A 6406-nucleotide genomic window follows, 5' to 3' on the forward strand; every position below is an offset into this window, starting at 1 on the left:
GGTGGAGACTTGCCTAAGGTCAATTGCATGAAGACTTAGTACAGGATTAAAACTTTTCATGACAAAACTTTAATATTTTGGGAAACAAGTGTGATGGAGTAATCTATAATAAAAATCCTGATTAGCAAAGGGATAAATTAATTTCCCACAACTGATAAAGTCTTAGGTCTTAATTCCCCAGAAAACTGTTTACCTCATCTTGTCTGGTAGTCTTTTTGAACTCCTCAACAAACACTGATTTAAGTTAGTTTGGCTCAACTGTATTTGTCTTTCTTCTCTATTGTCTAGAAACAAAGGTGATATAAAAACAAAAGAGTTGAAGAAAATGATAAAAGTTTTAAACATAAAAAAACTAATAGAAAAGGGGAAAGAAATATTGATTTCTCCTAACTTCATGGTCTTATGCAGGTTACTTCCCTTTTTAGACTTTAGTTTCCCTGTCTGTGAAATGAAGAGGTTGAACCATCAATCAGCCAATCAATCAATAAGAGTTTTGTAAGTGCTTACTCTGTGGTAGGCACTGTGCTAAGCAGGAGATACAGAGAAAAAAAAAGAAACAGTCCCTGTCCACAAGGGGCTTACATTTTAATGGGAGAAACAATATATCTGGATAGGTATGATCAAATCAGTCAATAGTTGAAGAAATTCATTCAGGCTGGATGGTCAATTATTGAAGTTTAAATACTTTGGCCACATAATGAGAAGACAAGACTCATTGGAAAAGACCCTGATGTTGGGAAAGATTGAAGACAGAAGGAGAAGGAGACCGAAAAGGATGAGATAGTGTCATAGAAGCAATGAACATGAACTTGGACAGACTTCAAGAGATAGTGGAGGATAGAAGGGCCTGGTGTGGTGTGGTCCAGTGTCATGAAGAGTCAGACAAGACCGAACAAAAACAACAGGTATGTCTACATAAGACATACATAAAGTGTAGCAATGAAAGGTAATCTCAGAAGAAGGGGTACTACCAGAAAAGGGGGGGGATGACCAGAAAAGGCCTCCGGAAAAAGTTAGTGTTTAAGCTGAGTCCTGAAGAAACCCAAGAATTCTAGTACTTAGTAGCTTTCATGAATTTGCTGTGTTAGAAGAAAAAAGTCTCCTCCCCCTCCCCTATGGCCAACCTCCTGATTGGGTGAGTTCAATGGGAAAAAAAGATGGTGGGAATGATAGTATATTAAAAACCTCTTTTCTAAAAACCTATTTAGAAATAAATATTTTTCTAGTCTAAAAGCCCTAGGCAGACTGGTCCCCTTCCCTTAGAAAGAAGGGTGATAAATTGAGAACAAAAAGGCCTTTCTTAGGGAAATTAATTAAGGGTAGCAATTAAATTTAGAACTAAGAGTACCTGGGTCTGCTTAAGATCATGACATATTAATATATTGCCTATATTTTAAAATTTTATAACATTTTCCTTCTTCAAGATTCCTATAAATATTACCTCAAGCTCTTTTAGGGGAGGGCATGGGGGACACTATGCCAGTCTGGACATCTCTTTATGTATCTCTGTCACTATGCTGTCTCTGTCTCTCAATTTCTCTCTCTCTCTCTCTCTCTCTCTCTCTCTCTCTCTCTCTCTTTCTCTCTCTCAAATCTCTTTCTCTCTTCTCCTCTCCTCTCCTTTCTCTCCTCTCCTCTCCATCTCTCCGCTCTCTCTGTTCTGTCTCAGAAATGATATGGACATTCAGTCAATGTTTAAATTAAATAAAATTGTTTCTGGCAGACTTGTACCTAAAATGTAGAGCATTAATATTTTTTTCTTCAACCCAGCTTGGAATCCCAGATCTGCTACCTGAGCTATGTGACTCTGGGCAAGAAATTTCCCCTCTCTGAACCTCAACTGTAATTTTTCTCAACTGTAAAAATTAAGATATTGGACTAGGTGGGTTGTAAAGTTCCTACTGATTGTAATTCTATGGTCCTCATGATCCACACTTAGCCAGACTGTTCTTCAGATGACAGATATAGACAGCCTATGTTTGAGATATATTTGGAATTTTCCCATTTAGATAAGACTTACTTAACCATGACTTGGGCTCTGCTGGTAAAGGCTTTTAGACCTCTGGATCATCTTCAAATTGTCATGAAGCACAAATTAGGAGGGATTTTGTGGAGAAATATGTTCTAGTCAAATTGGCCTACTTTCTCTTCCCTGTACATTATATTCCATCTCCTATCCTGTGCCTTTGCATAGGCTGACCCCTATGCCAGGAATGCCCTCCCTCCTCACCTCCACCCCTTAGAATCCTTAGCTTCCTTCCAAACTCAGCTCAAATGCCATCTCCAATGTGGGGCCTTTCTTAATCCCACTCCTCCCCCATGATAAAGAGTACCCTCTTCCCTTTGGGTGGTAGGGGCCTCCAGATGCTCCAGTTTGCATTGTACTGGTTGAATCTAACCACAGAATTCTATGGAACTTCCTGAAAGAGCTCTATAATTGCTCAGTATGGCAACCTTGTGGAAAGACTTGGATAAGACTCACACAAGATGGACAGGCATGGCTGGGTTGTTTTCTGTGTTATTAATGGGAAGAGTCAAACCAATGAGATTACAGATCCATTTGGAGTACAATGGGGCCCTCCCCTCAACCCTAGTGGAATCAGGGGAGAATACTTACAAGGGGAGGTGAGAATTGGAGAGGAAGGGAGAAGAGCCCCATTATAATTTTATAGGAGAAATAAGCTTCAGTTGTATTGGGTGTGTTTTGTATTTACTTAGGTATCCCCCTTCCCCAACCAATCCCCCCACCAAAAAAAAGTAAGCTTTTTTGTCATTTATGCACCATGCCTAGTTCAGGGTCTTTAGTAGGCTCTTAATAAGTTCATGTTGATTGCTGAATGGATGAATAAAACTACAAGTAAATTCACATTTCTGCTGCAACTCAAGGTTTACAAATCACTTTTGTAAGTTTCCCCATGAAAGCTGTAGTCTAACTATTATTAATGGCCACTAGGTGGCGCAGTGGATGGAGCACTAGGCCTAGAGTCAGGAAAATCTGATTTCAGATCCATTCTCAGACACCTGGTTGGTTGTTATTCTTCAGTTCTCCGAGACGACCAAACTGACATCACTATGCTAGAGTCAAGTTACAGTGTGTCTGCCTGTGGCTGATCAGACCAATACGAGCTCAGAATGCTCTACCACAGGTAGGGCACAAATAGTCCATGTAAACATTTGGGGTGGATCCTCTGCATTTTCGCATCTCACGTTTCTTCTGAGCTACTTCAATTCTGCTTTGCTCAGAGAGCATGGCACCTACTCTGATTAGGGCACACAATGCTGGGTGGTCCTGTGCCAGTGTCTCCCATGTCACACAATAAATTCTAAAGTTATTAAGAGAAACCTTGAGAGTGTCCTTGTATCGATTCTTCTGACCACCACGTGAATGCTTGCCTGGTGTGAGTTCTCCATAAAATAGTCTTTTGGGCAAGCATATGTTTTGCATTCAAACAATGTGGCTAGCCCTTCAGAGCTACGCTCTCTGACATTCAGAGTTTGAATGCTTAGCAGTTTAGTTCTAGAAAGGATTTCAGTGCCTGGTACATTCTCCTGCCAAGGGATCTTCAGAATCTTCCTAAGACAATTCAAATGGAAGGGAGTGTTTCCTGGCATTGTGCTGGTATACTATCCAGGTTTCACAGGCATACAACAATGAGGTCAGCACAATGGCTCTGTAGACCTTCAGTCTGGTAGTCAGTCTCATACCTCTTGTCTACCACACTTTCCTTCGGAGCCTCCCAAACACTGAGCTAGCTCTGGCAATGAGTGCATCAACCTTATTATCAATGTGTACCTCCCTGGAAAGTACACTACCAAGGTAAGTGAATTTATCTACAGCTTTCAAAACTTCTCCATGTACAGATGGTGTGGTGGTGGCTGATGGAGCACCTGTGTTTCCTTGGTGTTAATTGTTAGGCAAAAATTAGCACAAGCAGTAGAGAATCAATCCATACTTTGTTGCATCTCAGCCTCAGAGGCTACATTGAGTACACAATCATCTGCAAACAGAAAGTCATGCACCAACATTCCCTCCACTTTGGTCTTGGTTTGTAGCCTTTTCAAGTTGAAGATTTACCATCAGTGCGGTAGCTGACCTTGAAGCCATATTTGTCCTCATCGAAGGCATTTGACAGCATGGCTGAAAACATCATGCTTCCCAACTGTATAACCAGGGACAAATCACTTAACTTTTGTCTGCCTCATTTTCCTCAATTGTAAAATGGGAATAATAATCACACCTATTTCACATAGTTGTGATATTTCTTGTGCAGGGGGTAGAATGGGGTTGGGGGAATGGGGTGGGGATGGTGACCAGCATCCATCAAGTGCCTACTGTGTGTCAGTCAGGGACCATCTCTAGTAGTCCTGACTACTAGACTCAGACCACTGAGTGTAGTATATATCTGACCACTGGACTCAGATGACTCCAGAGGAGAAAGTGAGGCTGGTTACTTTGCACAACCCTCCCTCAATTAAATCCAATTCACTTGCAAGTCATGGCATCACCTTCCTGATGTCATGGTCCTCTTCGAGAACAAAGGACAAACAACAACCTGTGAATAGTCTGTGCTGCCTCACTGGGGACCCAACTGGTCAGTTCCAGTTGGACAACACAGCTCCTTCCTTCCTTTTTTCCTTCTTCCTTCCTTCTTCCCTTCCCTTCCTTTTCCTTCCCATCTCTTCTTCTCCCCCTGTCTTCTTCCCTGTGATACACAGGATATCATATCCTTACCTGTGAGTGCTCTGCCCAAAGGAATGTAAATTTAGATGGCTAAAACCTAGCAAGATATCTTGGAGTTTACAGGCTAGATTTCTTTCTTGAAGACCACTCCTTAAACCTGATACACTCTAGCTCTCATTGATTGGACAACAATAGGTCCCAGCCCAAGCGCCACTTAGTGGTCATTGTTTAGGCACTGGTTTTTTTTTTTTTAATTAGGTAAAAGAGGCCATATCTTTTTTTTTTACATTTTTAACAGTATTTTATTTTTTCCAATTACATGTAAAGACAATTTTTAACATTCAATTTTTTCTAATTTTGGGTTCCAAATTTTCTTACTCCCTCCCTTCCTTCTCCCTAAAAAGGTAAGAATAGGTAAGAATTTTAAATAGGTTACATATATATGCAATCATATATTTCCATATTAGTTATGTTGCAAAGAAGAAACAGACAAAAAGGAAAAAGATACAAAAAACATAAAGAAAGTGAAAATAGTATGTGTGCTTTGGTCTTCATTCAGATTCCAACAATTCTTTCTCTAGATGTGGATAACATTTTCCATCCTGAGTCCTTGGGAATTGTCTTGGATCATTGTATTGCTGAAAAGAGCTAAGTTATTCATAGTTGATCATCACTCAACATCACATCTACTGGATACAATGTTCTCCTGGTTCTGCTCACTTCACATTGCATCAGTTCATGTAAGTCTTTCCATGTTTTTCCTAACAGAAGGCATTTATATTCAGTCTTTTTTTTCCAGAATTTTTAAAATTTATTTTGAATTATCAACAATCACTTCCATAAGCTTTTGAGTTTTAAATTTTTCTCCCCCTCCCTCCCCACTTCCCTCCCTAAGATGGCACACAATCTGATATAGGCTATACATATACATTCCTATGAAACATATTTTCACATTAGTGATGTTGTAAGTAAGAATTAGAACTAATAGGAGGAACCATCAGGAAGAGGAAACAAAACTCAACAGAAGAGAAAAAAAAAAAAGGCAAATAGTATGCTTCGATCTGCATTCAAACTCCATAGTTCTTTCTTTGGATGTGGATAGCATTTTCCATCATGAAAAAGAGGCCATTTCTTACCTATCTTTAAAGTTGCCTCAGTCAAAGTGAGAACTCAGAAAGACCTTAGCTTAGGCCAAGGTCTCCCACTGCACCTGGGGCCATCTCCAGTCATCTTGATCCATATCTGGCCATTGGACCCAGATGGCTCCAGAGGAAAAGGGGTGGTGGTGACTTTGCACAGCCCTCCCTCACTTAAATCCAATTCACTTGCAAGTCATGGCATCACCTTCCTCAGTCATGGTCCTCTTTGAGAACAAAAGACCAACAACAGCAACAATAACTATGTGACAGGCACTGTGCTAAGCACTTTACAAATATATCATTTGATCCTCATGACAACCCTGTGAGGTAAATACAATATTTTTTTATTCCCCATTCTATAGTTGAAGTAACTGAGGCAGACAGAAATTAAGTGATTTGCCCAGGGACATAAGTAGGAAGTGTCTAAAACTGGATTTGAACTCAGTTATTGAATATCTAGGTTATCTTGAATTGCCATCACATTTGAATTGTCCCCCTAACAAGATTATAAACTCTCTCTCCCAAATTCCTCCTTCTGGCTTCTCTGATTTCCTTCAGATCTTAGCTAAAAAGCATACCTTCTATT

Source organism: Vombatus ursinus, unplaced genomic scaffold (assembly GCF_900497805.2).
Source record: "Vombatus ursinus unplaced genomic scaffold, bare-nosed wombat genome assembly UNPS02009994.1, whole genome shotgun sequence".
In the NCBI taxonomy this organism is placed as follows: domain Eukaryota; kingdom Metazoa; phylum Chordata; class Mammalia; order Diprotodontia; family Vombatidae; genus Vombatus; species Vombatus ursinus.